At 45.9% G+C, this 17,082-nt stretch overlaps 1 long non-coding RNA gene across 2 annotated transcripts in view; it reads left to right on the top strand.

Annotated features, from left to right (window-relative positions):
* Positions 1-17,082, top strand: part of LOC138372936 (uncharacterized) — a 97,098-nt gene that overhangs the window by 43,345 nt on the left and 36,671 nt on the right. Inside the window, exon 2 of one of the 2 annotated variants that reach the window (XR_011231008.1) lies at positions 14,982-15,166. This is a non-coding gene — a long non-coding RNA (uncharacterized lncRNA). Of the gene's footprint in view, positions 1-14,923; positions 15,167-17,082 lie in introns of those variants that run through there. The other variant, XR_011231009.1, reaches the window with a different exon arrangement.

The raw sequence follows: 17,082 nt of genomic DNA, 5'->3' as shown, positions 1-17,082 counted from the left end.
CCTATATATAAACAATATGCTAATATATTATAATATTAATTTATATTTGAGAAAATTCCCGTTTTGAATGAAACGCATATAAAAATTTATGAATGCGTCTGTGGGGTCGACCGCTGGATGGAATAGACTTGAGTTGAGGACGGGTTGATTGTTGTTGGTGTTTTAGATTCAGCTACTCGGTTCGAAATGTCCATGTAGCACGGGCTATGGTGATCACAACTGTTGGTTCTTGTTTTAATAACATGGCCAGCACCACACCCAGTCTGTGGTGATGACTGTGTGTGTGATGAGGTGTGAGGCAGTGGTGATGAGTGTGTGTGTGAGAGAGGCAGTGTGTGATGAGTGTGTGAGAGAGGCAGTGTGTGATGAGTGTGTGTGTGAGAGAGCCAGTGTGTGTGAGAGAGGCAGTGTGTGATGAGTGTGTGTGTGTGTGTGTGACAGTGGTGATGAGTGTGTGTGTGTAGGCAGTGTGTGATGAGTGTGTGAGAGAGGCAGTGGGTGATGAGTATGTGTGTAGGCAGTGTGTGATGAGTGTGTGAGAGAGGCAGTGTGTGATGAGTGTGTGTGTGAGAGAGCCAGTGTGTGTGAGAGAGGCAGTGTGTGATGAGTGTGTGTGTGACAGTGGTGATGAGTGTGTGTGTGTAGGCAGTGTGTGATGAGTGTGTGAGAGAGGCAGTGGGTGATGAGTATGTGTGTAGGCAGTGTGTGATGAGTGTGTGAGAGAGGCAGTGGGTGATGAGTATGTGTGTAGGGAGTGGTGATGAGTGTGTGTGTGTAGGCAGTGTGTGATGAGTGTGTGAGAAAGGCAGTGTGTGATGAGTGTGTGTGTGTGTGTGAGGCAGTGTGTGAAGAGTGTGTGTGTGTGTGTGTGAGGCAGTGTGTGATGAGTGTGTGTGTGTGTGAGGCAGTGTGTGATGAGTGTGTGTGTGTGTGAGGCAGTGTGTGATGAGTGTGTGTGTGTGTGTGAGGCAGTGTGTGATGAGTGTGTGTGTGTGTGTGTGTGTGTGTGAGGCAGTGTGTGATGAGTGTGTGTGTGTGTGAAGATCAGCCAATAAGTATGGCGGGGGGGGGGGGCGCGGGCAACAGGTGTGGGTGTTTGTGTAGCGTGACTCTGGGACGACAAGTGTAGATGTGTATGGCAACACAGGTGTGTGGAGGGTGTTGCCCCCCCCTACCACCCCGCCCCCCTCAGCCTCGTCACTGCGCACGCGCGTACACCGCATACGCTTGTCCTTGCTGCGTTTGTTTCTCCTGATCTAACAACCCGTATGTCCTGAGAACAACCAGTCACAACAGTAGAGAGAATCACACCCAGCATCGTTATCAGAGTAACCAACAAGTCATTAACTGATCTACAGAGTACAATGATTATATCAACACGAGATCGTTGAACCCTGTGGTCTCCACTAACAACCCCCCGCCCCCCCCCCCACCTGCTGGACGACCTTAGTAACCACTAACCACACCATTGTGACCGAGGTGGTGAATCATTACCTGCACTCACCACGCTCTCTGTCTCGTGACGTCACCATGTAAACATGAGCTGTGCATTGTGGGAGGTTTGGGGGGGGGATGTGTCTACTCTATCTACCACATTATGGGAAGTGTGGGTAGATGTGTCTACTCTATCTACCACACTGTGGGAGGTGTGGGGGGGGGAGGACGTTCATAAACATATGTATTACTCTCACACAAACACGAGGGTTAACTTAAACCTTCAAGAATTTATATTCAAATAGAACATTAAAAAAATATCCCTGATGAAGAGCACATCAGTATAGCAAGGTCTTATAGTGAATATATACTTGGAGATACATATATCATGACAGAAGCACAGGACTATATCATCACCACACCTTGGGGATACTTTACCAGCCATTGAGGAACACCAACATTGACTTCAGTGTTGGACACCCAGATGGTGCTGCTGTCCACAGGGAATAAACAGTCTTGTAAAGTACAGAGAACTCGATCACCGCTACAATTTTGTCCTTATTTCTCCTTTATTTTGTCCTTATTTCCCCTTTATTTTGCCCTTATTTCTCCTTTATTTTATTCTTTTTTCCTCCTTATTTCTTCCGAGAGACCTGGTGCCTGCTGCAAGAGTGCCACGAGTATTATGAAGACTCTGGGTTCTAAGCTAATCGAAACAACAAGATGCCCCTAGAGCCACCAGCTTATTTTCCCAGCGCCTCAGTGTGTCAACACAGAGGGAAAACGCACCACTGCGGGATCACCATAGCCCGTGCTACTTGCAACTGTTTGGAGCGAGTGGCTGAATCTAAAACCACAACAACAGCACACTGCGCTCAGGGTTCCTGTCCGCTATCTCAGATGCTGGAGGAACTCGACAGCCTGTGACAAATAATTTTGTATCTTGTATATAACCAAGTTTTAACTTATTTTGTGTAATATAGTTTCATCATGCATATATATATATATATATATATATATATATATATATATATATATATATATATATATATATATATATATATATATATATATATATATATATATATATATATAATCTTGGCGATATTTTATTGTGCAGGCTAGTAGGTTTCTTGCTGTTGGGTCGTGCGTTTTTATATTAGTATATATTGGTAGCAGTCTTTCTTGTAAACATATGTTGTTGAATATGACCGAAAAGGTAAGATTAATAATTCTAACACGAATCTTCTCAATATTTCTTATGTTTGGACATACCGCCATAGCAGCATGTACAACACTCCACAATAGGAAGAAAACACGAGAGACATCTCCCGTCACGCAGGGTGCAGTCGCACCTCCACAGATCTCCAGTATCATCTATTGATACTGGCAATGGCTCAAGAGGGACACCACTTACGGGCTATTCATGCCCGTGCCATTTTGGGTGGCTTAATCTTCATCAGGAAGAAAACCCGCTGGGTTGTTCATCCTAGCTGTCACTTGTACCCAGACACAGCTGGGACTTGCTTAACTGTCTCAAGTGAACAGCTCCTTTAACAAGAAGATTAACATTTGTCAACCCTTAAAAGCTTACGTTATCTTGCGGGCGCAAAATGGGGGAATCTTTTAAGAACTGCATCAATATTTGACAAATAGTGTTTTCCTAACTCAAACAATGTGGGGTTTATCATTCTACACATACTTCTGATGTCTCTCAGGTGTTCACATTCACGTAGCTAGTGGTCAAGGCGGTGTCCATCACTCTCACCACAGATTCTGCAACTTCGCTGATCAACGGTTGTTTCCATTCCGTATCTCCATGGATATTTGTATCCAAGAGATTCTTGGGTATGAATGAATATATTGAATACTGAATTGAGGTATGAAGTTGAATACTTCATACCCAATAAAAGTCTTGGGTATGAAGTATTCAACATGGTCACCTTCAGCGCCTTCAGCAACCAGCACATCTGCTCCTTCATTTCCACATCTCTTGTTGTTTCAATTAGAATAGAACCCAGTTCCTTTAAAAAACTGGTGGCACTCTTACCCCAGGCGCCGAGTGTCTCAGAAGCAATGAGCACAAAATTTTAGTAGTGATCCAGTTCTCTGTACTTATGGGACTTGGCTGATTCCCTGTGAGTGGCAGCCAGCGCCACCTGGTTGTGCAACACTGAAGTCAATGTAGGTGTTAGCCAGGATTGATACGCATGTGTAGTCCCATACCCACTGCTTGCCATTCTTCCAAGGTTTCACTGTGATACCATCCGAGCGCCCAATAAGAGCATCAGAATTACTGGGCATTAGGTAAGGGGGGTCTCTCTCAGCTGGGCATCCAGCTGTGGTGAGGCTCCTCTTGATGTCGTTAACTTCACTGTGCCTCGAGTGCCATCCCCCTGTGCTTTGGCAGATTAGGCCATGTTGGCCGTACCTGTCGGCCACCACCTCTCCGCAAATACACCTATATATGATGTGGATTGGGGCAGCAAGGCGGAGGGCCACTGGTGTGAGACGTGTGCAGTGAAACATATATATTAGGCAGTGATGTGGTGGAGGCAGACTTCATACACAGTTTCATACATAGATTTGACAGAGCCCAGTAGGCTCAAAAATCTGTACACCAGTTGATTGACAGTTGAGAGGCGGGACTAAAGAGCCAAAGTTCAACCCCGGCAAGCACAACTAGGTGTGGTATTATACCAGATGGTATAATATAATACCTCAAGTGTTGGAGGTATATTATACTTGATGGATGACCATACTGAGACAAGCTGGTGTCCCTGGAGCCGTCTACCTCCAAGACTCCCCGGGTGCTGGCTCCACACGCAGCCTACTCTAGCATTCTAAGCTGTACACACACTTATTTGTTTATATAAACTATAATTATTTGTTTATATTAAATTAAAACCTGTGTGGAGTCCAAACAACATCTGAAACAGCAATATATTGGCGGCGATGGGAGAGTGATTAGTCCCGTGCACAAGACCCGCCTTGTTAGATGAGTAGCGTGGCGGGTCACCTCCCCCACCACCACCACCCGGACCTCTGGGCATACCACACACATACTCCGGGCCTGGTGGCTGAGTGGACAGCGCTCTTGACTCGTGGACCTAGGGACCGGGGGTTCGATCCCCGCAGCCGTCGGAATCAGATGGGCAGAGTTTTCTTCACCCTGATGCACCTGTTACCTAGCAGTAAACAGGTATCTGGGAGTTAGACAGCTGCTACGGGCTGCTTCCTGGGGTGTGTTTGTGTGAAGAAAAAAAGGAGTTAGTAGTTAGTAACAGTTGATTGATTGATTGACAGTTGAGCGACGGGCCGAAAGAGCAGATCTCAATCGACTTGAGAATGGTCCAGGACGGACCGAAACGTCGTCGTCCCTTCACCTTCTAGTGTGTGGTCTGATCAACTTACTTTAGCCACGTTATTGTGACTCCTCGCCTGCATACAGATCTCAAGCCCCCCCCCCCCCCCGCAAGCACAACTAGGTGAATACCCACGACTCAGATAATGGCTCCTCGCCGCCTGGACGTGTCCCAGATTATATCTTGTAATAATGAAATCAAGACGATGCTATTGGAACTTAACCCTCCCCAAGCCCGTTAAGGCATTAGTTAAGCTAAATAGGTACATATAAATACCTGTCACAGGTTTTTAGTTGTAGTTTGTTACAGTGGCATGTACATTCATTACTTTTCCTACCATCCTCCATCCGTTAAGAAAAGTGTCCTCGTCTCTCTCTTCCTCCGCGCTCTACGCCTCAGCGACCCTCAGTTTCTTGATTCTGAAATTGTCTTTATCTACAGATCATTTTCTCGCCTTGGTTACCCTTTGCATTTCATCAACTGTGCCTACTCTCAAGCGAAACTAAATTTCTTTCATCGTAAACCTGCTTCCAACACTAGTAGCACTGTACTATGCCTTCCCTTCATATCTAAACTCAAAACTTTTACCAATACCTTTCATCCTCTTGACATTAAACTCGCCCTTCGACAAACTAACACACTTCGTAGCAATCTAGTTCACACTGCTTCTAATGCTGCTGGTGTCTACTCTATTTCCTGTTCGTCTTGTCCTCTCCAATACTTTGGCGAAACTGGCCGTACACTGAATGACAGACTTAAAGAACACAAGAGAGGTGTTAAGTCTGCAGACACTAACAATGCTCTCTTCTGTCATGTGAGGGATTCTAATTATCCCACTGATTGGTCTTTCTCCAAAATAATCTTTCTTGCCTCTACTCTACAGAGACGCCGTCTTGTAGAATCGGCTCTTATACACAATGTACCCAACATGAACTTGAGTCCTGGCTTTGTTGCTGTGGACTCTTCCCTTTCACAGTATATACTTAAATGCTCTAATCTTTCTAACAAACGTGATCTAACATAAGCTTGCCCTTCAATTTATTTTTCTTTCTCTTTCCTTTTCTTTCTCTTTTCTCTCTTTTTCTGTTCATTGTCTTCTACGTTCCCTTGCTATCCTCTTCTTATTCCTATTACTATCTCCTCATTCGGTGGTTAATAGGAGCTGCCTCGCATGGGCCAATAGGCCCTCTGCAGTTCGTTTTCCTACTATCCCCTCTACTACACCTTTGCTCCTCATCCCTCTCATGCCTATTTATTGCCTGTCTCTACTTCCACATCACAATCGACTTGAGAATGGTCCAGGACGGACCGAAACGTCGTCGTCCCTTCACCTTCTAGTGTGTGGTCTGGTCAACTTATTGTAGTTTGTTGTTAGTTTTGTTGTCTTTATTAAATAATATACAATATAAAGATCATATTTACAATTTACATCAATACTTCATTTATATATAGTTTATATAATTCTCAATAAATAAATTTTTCATTTCATCACAGAGCATGAGCCATAAACCCCAAATGTTATACTTGATGCAGCCTCGCAAGCACTTTAATATTTTGTCTACTGAGTAACTCTACTACCTGCCTATTTTGTTTTCCTTTATTAAATAATATACAAGACAAAGATCATATTTACCTCCGAGTGACTTGCCAGGGCCCTCATCACCACTGAGGTTGGTACACCCACCACAGCCTAATATATTACAAATACCACACTAAGAATTACCTCACACTTCCTAGCATTTTTTATGAATCATCTGCATGTGTGTGTGTGTGTGTATCCTGTGTAGAAAAGGTGTCGTTTACACGCTTGTTACCTGGCATGCGTGAAGAGGAAATACCATTAACTAGTGGTGTGACGAATGCTAAGTAAGAGGAAGCGCCATCATGTGATGGATGGTGAATAATGTATAAGTCGCCATCTTTAGTTCTTGTAGACTAGCACCAGACTGTGAGACACTTGCTACGAGTCTCTACATGTCTTACTCACACTTGCACACGCTGTTTTGAAACTGGTTTATTTATTTATATTATGATTATGAGAATATTTGGAAAAGTGGGGGTGAGGCGGGTTGTGAGGGAGCGTGCCTGGGGCCTGGGAGGTGCACAAGTACACCAACACTGACCAGGAGTGTACAGGGAGACTCAGGTGTACACCAGTGGCTGGTCTACTCTCTCCGTACTCTGGTGACAACCATGTACTTACTCCTGCCACGTATGTATACAGCATGATATATAAATTCCTCGTACAATGCTTCCTGAATGTTCCTGCTGTCATTTCTCCTTTTGTTCTGAGAACCCTCCCTGTCATACTGTCCAAGAACCCCTCTGTCGTACTGTCCGAGAACCCCCCTGTCGTACTGTCTGTTCTAATGGTCCCGTCTCTGCCATTGTTGATAGTATCAATCCTGCTGTCATTACATTAATAATGGTGTTCTTCAAGACTGTCCTAATTCCAATATTATTTATCCTCTCTATTAATGATCTCAAATGTAGTTAATCCCCTCCCCCCAATAAAAAAATCTACAGAAGCCAAAATCTATTCATAATCCTAATTAGGAATATAATAATAATAATAATTGTTATTTAAAACTATTTTAAATTGTTATTTTAAGACAGGACCCCGCACAACGCTCCCGGCATAACATAACTCATATTACTGGAGGGTAGAGATAGCCTAAGCTACTCTATCCTTTTGAGATGTATTTCATTATCTCAATAAAAGTATTTAAACTTACGTTAATGCCAGGTTTAATACTGTGAAGACTTAATACTAAACAAGAAGTAAGCTAACGTATATGTTTTGTTTGAGCAATTTAGCAAGTAATGTACAGTATTTAAATGACACTTATTGATGAAAGCAAAAGGCATATATTTTTAGCTTGTAATATTTACAATGACAGCAATACACAAAAATCGACTAGATAATGGTCCATAGGACGGATCGAAACGTCGTCGATAATTTGTATAGCATTTCTTCTTTGGTTGAATAGCACTCTAAGAATGTCAAATACATATTTGTTTCACGTGCGGTGCCCCAGGGTTCTGTTGCGGCCCCTCGAGGAAGCGCTTGAGGTCAGGATTAGTAGTGCAGTTCAGACTTCCATAGATGTAGAGCCCACTTGAGAGTGTGTGTGTGTAGTGACCTGATTTATAACCTACTCACGGATTGTAGTGAGGGTGCCGGGTTGTGGTTGTCACTGCAGTTTGTTCTTGTTCTGACTCCTGATTTATGTTGACTTAAAATGGATCGTAGGTAATTTTGGGTTGTAAATCCCGAAGGAAAGATACTGTGAGATATGGATAGGTTAGCGAATAATAAAGTGCTAACAAGTCAGAGCGAGTACCGGATTTTAGAGACAATATCTATTTTAGACAATTTTTACTTATATTTTCTTATATGCCAATTTATAATCAGTTTTCGTCAATGTGAACATCAAAATTTTTCCCATCTACTCTGTTCTCATTAAGGTGTGAAACTACATTAAATATTGTATTTTATGCATGGGACCCTTGTTGGAGTACAAGCAGGTGTAGCAGGACATGGAGGTGATGGAGGAGCATAAATATCAGCAGAATACCATGGTCCGAGTGTGACCAGCACGTGTGTGTCAGTAACACGCACCAGTAACAGCAGCAGCAGCAGACACAACATCAGCAGCAGCAGGGCAGGAGAGTGCGATGAGCCACACTGTGGCCAACACGCGTGTATCAACCGAGTGCAAATAAACAAACACTGCTCTTGTTGGTGTCGAGTCTCATGTCGGGAGGAGGAGGAGAGGCGGCCATGGTGGTGATGGGGCCTGGGGATGGATCACTGGGGAACACGTCGAGGGGAGGGGATGTTAACCCTCCTGGGGAAGCAGGACCCGGAGAGAAGCCGACGTCACACGGATTCCTGAGAGGGCAGACGAAGGGATGGTGAAGACGTGACGTCACCGAGAGCGAGCCTCGCCGCCCCCAGTGTAGCCTGATCCTTCTAAACAAGTCAGGCGTTAACTATATTGTTTTAGGAGGGTGTTGGCGCCGTGGTCAGCTCCCAGGCGCCTCCATCACAACCGTCACCTACAACACAAACACCACCTAGATCAATATGGTAAAGAATATGATAAAGAAGGTTAACAACGTAATCAAATACGCAAGACAGTTGGAGACTAAGGTACAGAGAAATGCTACATAATTGAGACCAGCTGACGGACCAAGAGAGCTGAGAGCTGTGAGTAGCTGCAGTTGTCTGAGGAGTGGGAGTGGACGATGAGTGGCAAGCACGCCGGGGACACGAAGCCTGTGTATATATATATATATGCCCCCCCCCCCATCTTTTAAACTACTGACCCTTTTAAACTACTGACCCGATAATTGTTTGGGTTGCATCCTACCCAAACAATTATCGGCTACCTATTTAATGTTCGGTGAACAGATGCATTAGGCGAAAGGAAACCTCCCTAATCGTTTCTGTCCCACCCTGAAATCGAACCCGGGATCCCCGATTGTGAGTCGAGAACGAATGGATAGGGCCAGGGCCTTCTGCAGCAGGGACAGTGGTGGACAAGGCCAGGGCCTCCTGCAGCAGGGACAGTGGTGGACAAAGCCAGGGCCTCCTGCAGCAGGGACAGTGGTGGACAAAGCCAGGGCCTCCTGCAGCAGGGACAGTGGTGGACAAAGCCAGGGCCTCCTGCAGCAGGGACAGTGGTGGACAAAGCCAGGGCCTCCTGCAGCAGGGACAGTGGTGGACAAAGCCAGGGCCTCCTGCAGCAGGGACAGTGGTGGACAAAGCCAGGGCCTCCTGCAGCAGGGACAGTGGTGGACAAGGCCAGGGCCTCCTGCAGCAGGGACAGTGGTGGACAAGGGCCAGGGCCTCCTGCAGCAGGGACAGTGGTGGACAAGGCCAGGGGCTCCTGCAGCAGGGACAGTGGTGGACAAGGCCAGGGGCTCCTGCAGCAGGGACAGTGGTGGACAAGGCCAGGGCCTCCTGCAGCAGGGACAGTGGTGGACAAAGCCAGGGCCTCCTGCAGCAGGGACAGTGGTGGACAAAGCCAGGGCCTCCTGCAGCAGGGACAGTGGTGGACAAAGCCAGGGCCTCCTGCAGCAGGGACAGTGGTGGACAAAGCCAGGGCCTCCTGCAGCAGGGACAATGGTGGACAAAGCCAGGGCCTCCTGCAGCAGGGACAGTGGTGGACAAAGCCAGGGCCTCCTGCAGCAGGGACAGTGGTGGACAAAGCCAGGGCCTCCTGCAGCAGGGACAGTGGTGGACAAGGCCAGGGCCTCCTGCAGCAGGGACAGTGGTGGACAAGGCCAGGGGCTCCTGCAGCAGGGACAGTGGTGGACAAGGGCCAGGGCCTCCTGCAGCAGGGACAGAGAAAGGGAAGGATGCATGTACACTTACCAGTCATGGGACTCTGGCTGTTACCAGTAGAACATACAACAACTTGCCAGGTAATGGAGAAAATGTTATCATTTAGCTCATGGTTGGAGACAAGAATGTCACAGGACACGGAACATGGTGCAGTGTTCAAGGCGGTCAGGAAGCCACTTCTAGTAGGGGGAAAGGGGAGGGGAACTATCAGGAGAAGCGCCACGCCATTACGGCTATATAGCACTTAGAAGGGATCAGGATAAGGACTTAGGATGGGATGGGGGGAAGGAATGGTGCCCAACCACCTGGACGGTCGGGGATTGAACCCCAACTTGCATGAAACAAGACCGTCCAGCCCAAGCGGTTTGCCTAGAAGAGGTAAGGCTCGCAATCATGCCTGACGTGGCGCCAAGACAGAGCAATGCAGCAGAGTAATTGGCTGTCCAGAGGTGTTATATTACAGCTGTCTGCTAGACAAGTATCAAATAGAAAATGTAATTATTATTTACTGACGACCTGGAACAAATTTAATTGTAAACATATTAGGGTTGCTAGGGGAGGCTGCGAATCTTTGATAGCTAGAATAACTAGTGAAGATTAATAGTTAAGGAAGCTTAAGCTTGGAGAGCTAGTGAAACTTTGGTCGCTAGGGACGCTAGTAAAGACTTGATAGCTAGGCTTCTAGTGCCTGTAGAGGCCTTGACCCGCGGCCTCTAGCGCCTGCAAAATGCCCTGAACTACGACCTTTAGCTCCTACAGAGCCCTGAACACCGACTGCTAGCGCCTGCACCGCGACCCCTACAGAGCCGCAGAAGGCCCTGAATGTAAACGAAATTAGGGAACCGCGGAATGCAGAATCAAGAGGGATTCCAGAAACGACGGAGCAACAGCGGAGTCCCTCTTTCAGGTGCTAGTTCAGCCCGTCCTCGTAAACAATGGCTACTTGCTTCATATACATAAAACTTTGATAAATGATAATGATAATATATAAATGACAACAAACCTATTAATAATAAACAGTATGGTAAAATTGATGGATGCGTCTTGGGGGGGAGGGGGGGGGGACAGCCGCAGCTTTAACGAGCCTAAGAACGGTTGGTTCGAATTACACCTCTATATAAATGTTTCACGCACGCACAGCAAATACATATAATTTTCAACAGGACCTGAGCGTCTAGCCTAACTATACACAAAATTCTAAATTATAATAACAATTTAATTCACCTTGACCTCCTGCTCGAGAGACGAGCGCTCTACCAATTTGTATAATAATAACTTCTATATGAGAAAAAAAAACTTATTTTGAATACAAAATACGTTCAAATTTCCAAAGCTTGGACGAGCACAGCCTGAGGGCAGGCTTCTTCTAACACAGATGGACTAGGTTAGTTGATGTTTGGTTAGTTTAGACTATTCTAGCTAGGTTAAGTAAGGCTAGATTTAGCATAGGGCGAGCAGGTTAACTGGCCATCGCCATTTGTCCTCCGCACCAATTCGTTGCAGAGGACAAAGTATTTAGAGCAAAGATTACCGACCCGGTAGCCGAATAATCAACTATACCATTAATCATTCTAGACAGATAAAATATTGAGATACGATCAGTAATTACGAGTAATTGTTGGGTGCGTCATCTCCAAGTCTTAAAACTATGATAAATGGAGAGGACTTTGTGACTCCCTGAGGTAATATGTCTTCTACTTTACCATGCTGAAGTAGACCTTTCCTGTCCTGAACTTGTTGCTCCACCAGTCAGCCAAACTGTTGGGGCATAAATTAGGTTCCTGCCCGACTGACTGGAATTGGTTCAAGCGGCTTGGATAGGTTCCTGCCCGAGGTTTCCCAAGGATTAGGCTGCATTTTTGCCTTGGTTTCTTCCCAGACTTGCTACTGAGAGTCCCATCCTATCTACACAGTGCAGTAATATGCAGCATTTTGGATCAAGCGTCATTCATACGCGTTACATAGTAATGTATATTAAGTTATTATTTGTGTAATATTATAAGGATCAATATAATAAATACAATGGCAACTATTTTCTTCTATATTGTCATCAGAGGTATGTGAGAACTGCCTTTCTTATCAAGTAGGGTGTTACCTTGCACCGGCCTCCCAATAAGTGTGTATATAAGCCTAGTGATGACCTAGTGGCTTCCGTATTTTTCTCAGGTTTTAGACCCGTAATCCCAATATCAGAGCTAAATTCTACAATTATACTTACGAAATTAACTAAAATATCTGTAAACTATTAATTATTCACATTAATTATGAATTCAAATAGTTAAATTAGACTAAAGTATGAAAATTAGACAACGGAACAAGCTGGCTATCCTTGTTCCGTGTAAATGTAAACGTAATTTACATTTACAAAAAGAGGGAATGTAAACACAGGTCTCCTTCCAGCTGCTCCCTTGGGACGGCTGAGGGTGTGAGTGTAGCATAGTGTAGTGGCTCCTGGTGTGAGTGCAGCACAGTGTAGTGGCTCCTGGTGTGAGTGCAGCACAGTGTAGTGGCTCCTGGTGTGAGTGCAGCACAGTGTAGTGGCTCCTGGTGTGAGTGCAGCACAGTGTAGTGGCTCCTGGTGTGAGTGCAGCACAGTGTAGTGGCTCCTGGTGTGAGTGCAGCACAGTGTAGTGGCTCCTGGTGTCAGTGTTGCACAGTGTAGTGGCTCCTGGTGTCAGTGTAGCACAGTGTAGTGGCTCCTGGTGTCAGTGTAGCACAGTGTAGTGGCTCCTGGTGTCAGTGTAGCACAGTGTAGTGGCTCCTGGTGTGAGTGTAGCACAGTGTAGCGGCTCCTGGTGTGAGTGTAGCACAGTGTAGTGCCTCCTGGTGTGAGTGTAGCACAGTGTAGTGGCTCCTGGTGTGAGTGTAGCACAGTGTAGTGGCTCCTGGTGTCAGTGTAGTGGCTCCTGGTGTCAGTGTAGCACAGTGTAGCGGCTCCTGGTGTGAGTGTAGCACAGTGTAGCGGCTCCTGATGTCAGTGTAGCACAGTGTAGTGGCTCCTGGTGTGAGTGTAGCACAGTGTAGCGGCTCCTGGTGTGAGTGTAGCACAGTGTAGTGGCTCCTGGTGTGAGTGTAGCACAGTGTAGTGGCTCCTGGTGTGAGTGTAGCACAGTGTAGTGGCTCCTGGTGTCAGTGTAGCAGTGTAGTGGCTCCTGGTGTCAGTGTAGTGGCTCCTGGTGTCAGTGTAGTGGCTCCTGGTGTCAATGTAGCAGTGTAGTGGCTCCTGGTGTCAATGTAGCACAGTGTAGTGGCTCCTGGTGTCAATGTAGCACAGTGTAGTGGCTCCTGGTGTCAATGTAGCACAGTGTAGTGGCTCCTGGTGTCAATGTAGCACTGTGTAGTGGCTCCTGGTGTCAATGTAGCACAGTGTAGTGGCTCCTGGTGTCAGTGTAGCACAGTGTAGTGGCTCCTGGTGTCAGTGTTCAGCCAGCAGAGAGACTCAGTGGTGGCGGAGGGCAGCAACAAGCCATAAGGACAGTTGTGCGCGGTAAGTAACCCCCAGATGCTTACAAGCGCAGCATTAATCATGAAGTATGCCCCAAGCAACACAGCGCCAACACAAATAAGCAACACTAGAGCCATGATCAAGTGGTAACTGATCCCTATTTCCCACATAAGAGCGGCTAGTATACTTGGTGAAAATATATGTGAAATTTAACAGTTTCTAGTTTTGTGTTTGGGTGAAGCCTATCACCCTCTGGAGGGTTATTAGGGTCACCACGAAATTTTATTGACCTGCCAGTAAGTGTACTCATATATACTCTCCATGTATATACACTGTGTGTATATTCGTCATGTGCAAGTAAATGATAGTGTCTCAATATATAGTTTTTTACGACAATTAATAATTGTCCAAAAATTTAAGTTCCATGTGATGTCTTTTTGAAATACAAAATTTAACAACGGGCGAAAAAATTTCATAGAAAATCCCCGGTTTAAATTCCCGGGCGGGCCAGAAATAGTTGGGTACGTTCCCTTTCACCTGATGCCTCTTTTCACCTAGCAGTAAATAGGAATTAGGCAATCTTTGTAGGGTTACATCCTGGGAAGGGTCGTTAGTTCGACCTGGGGGTGGGGGGGGGCTCGATTAATAACGTATTAATTAATACTATTTTATGATGTATTAATTACATTTGAATATAAATGTAATTAGTTTGTTAGGTGTTGGGAGAACTTTAGCAGGAGCGAGGCAGGTGGAGCGGCTGTAGTAACACTACGACATTGTGCACGTTCCCTGTGTTACACTGCCTTCGTTTTATTGGACTATATTTATAATATTTACCATTGCAGTGATATTTTTAAAAACAGTTTGGAAATACTGTGTGGATGTCGTACATGTGTTGGGCACATGTGTATCAATGCTGTCACTGGAGGCTCCCTATTGAGGCTGCCAGCCTAGGCTGCGTGTACATGTCCACGACGACAGGTAAATACTGCGGAACGTGCTAGGCGTCTGCCAGTCTTCCCGGGGTGTGTGATCCCACATTGGTGATCAGCAGGACCATGAAAGATAGGTCCAGGGCTCCGGCAAGGCTCCTCTTGATATAATTTTCATTATATACTGAGTGCTGCCCCCCCCCCTCCCTAGAACCGGTGGAGGAGCCATCACCCTCGCCGCAGGTGAAGGCAGTTCCCGCCAAACACACACCGAAACTACGACGTTGATACAACGTTCGAACAAGTTTTAACACCTAACCAGTTATAACAATCAATATAACAAGTTGTAACAACGTTCGAATACGTCATAAACACGTTAAGCCAAGATGTAACAACTTTATTACAAGTTGTAACAAGCGGAAACTAGAGACAGTTTCGGTTTGTGTTTCCAGAGTTGTCGGCGGTGGAGGGTGTTGTGCCAGGCTCCTGAGGCTGGCCACGCCGCCTGCTCCAGTCACCAGGACACGTCACAAAAACTAGTCATCTTGAGTTACGTAAGAGAAGGAATACAACAAGTGTAACGGAGCAACTCTGAGAGCTTCACCACCCTCCGCGGTCACATCTTCACCAGTGAAAGGTCAGGGGAAGGTCTTGGTGTTAAACGAGCTCGTCTTTTGTTAGTGGCTTCATACATATGCACTAAATGGGGTACCCGGCTGTGCCCGGGTCTCTTATGCTCCTCTCCCTCTCGGAAAATTTAATCGATAACAGCTGGAAAGTCTAATGTTAACACGAAATTCGAAATTCGAAATTCAAAATACATTCGAAATTCACCATGGAAAGATGCATGAAACTTATTGCAAAAATCTGGCCTCCATCCCTGGACAAATAGACTTTTTATCTTACATAGATGTCATATATACTCACTATAATAAATATACTTATACTCTGAAAACTGTGGAGTGTGTATTGTACCACAACGCCCTCCTCTCACACATTAAGTCCCTCCCCGCCACCATTACAAAGTACAAAGAACTGAGAACGTTAGAGAGGATCTATAAAGAGACCCAGAAATTAATAAACCCGAATTAGCAAAGCTGAGAAGAAATTTGAAAATAACATTGCTGTGAAAGCTAATTGGGTTGATTGATCAACCCATGCTGTTTGATAGCAATGTGAGGAGAAAAGCAACAATAAGAGGCCTTGTCTTACAGTACAGTACTTACAGCAGAGTACTTATTTGTCAGTAAGTAGAGCAGGTTAGTACAGGTCTCGTCCCTACACGCTCACCCCCCCCCTAACAACCATCACTATGGACACCCCAACATGTGACGTCATAATCCTCGCGCCTCGGATGTGTGTACTCACCTAATTGTACTCACCTAATTGTGCTTGCGGGGGTTGAGCTTTGGCTCTTTGGTCCCGCCTCTCAACTGTCAATCAACTGGTGTACAGATTCCTGAGCCTACTGGGCTCTATCATATCTACATTTGAAACTGTGTATGGAGTCAGCCTCCACCACATCACTTCCTAGTGTGTGGATGTTTGTGTGTGCGGATGTTTATGTGGATGTGTGTGCGGATGTTTGTGTCCAGCAATGGCTGGCCACTCCACTGGCTGAGTGGACAGCACGCTGGATACGTAGTCCTGAGTTCCGCGGTTCGATTACCGGCGACGGTGGAAGCAGATAGGCAGAGTTTTTCACCCTGATGCCCCTGTTACCTATCAGTAAATAGGTACCAGAGAGTTAGACAGCTGTTACGGGCTGCTTCCTGTGTATTCACCTAGTTGAGTTTGCGGTGGTTGAGCTTTGCTCTTTCGGCCCGCCTCTCAACTGTCAATCAGCTGTTTACTAACTACTTTTTTTCCCCACACCACACACACACACACACCAGGAAGCAGCCCGTGACAGCTGACTAACTCCCAGGTACCTATTTATTGCTAGGTAACAGGGGCATTCAGGGTGAAAGAAACTTTTCCCATTTGTTTCTGCCTGGTGCGGGAGTCGAACCCGCGCCACAGAATTACGAGTCGTGCTCGCTATCCACCAGGCTACCAGGCCCCTTAGTAAATGTGTGTGTGTGTGTGTGTGTGTGTGTGTGTGTGTGTGAAGAAAAAAATAAAAAAATATTAGTAGTTAGAAACAGTTGATTGATTGACATTTGAGAAGCGGGCCGATGGAACAGAGATCAACCCCCGCAAGCACAACTAGGTGAGTACACACACACACACACACACACACACACACACACACACACACACATCCTCAGGATGCATGCAGTCTATAGTGACTGTCTACTCAGACTGCATCCTTCTGTTCGTGTTTTTCCTGTGTGTGTGTGTGTGTGTGTGTGTGTGTGTGTGTGTGTGTGTGTGTGTGTGTGTGTGTGTGTGTGAGTGCTTACTTAACAGGTGACTATCCCTCGAGGCCTTCTGCCACAGAAGCGGAAAATGGGGGCGTGTGTGTGGCCAAGTTACATATTGGCCACACACCGTGGCTCTCAAGTGTAGATATAATAGAGCCCAGTAGGCTCAGGAATCTGTACACCAGTT

This window comes from Procambarus clarkii, chromosome 40 (assembly GCF_040958095.1).
Source record: "Procambarus clarkii isolate CNS0578487 chromosome 40, FALCON_Pclarkii_2.0, whole genome shotgun sequence".
Taxonomy (NCBI): domain Eukaryota; kingdom Metazoa; phylum Arthropoda; class Malacostraca; order Decapoda; family Cambaridae; genus Procambarus; species Procambarus clarkii.
The sequence above is the reverse complement of the archived record's forward strand: the minus strand, read 5'-3'. Positions and strand labels throughout refer to the sequence as shown.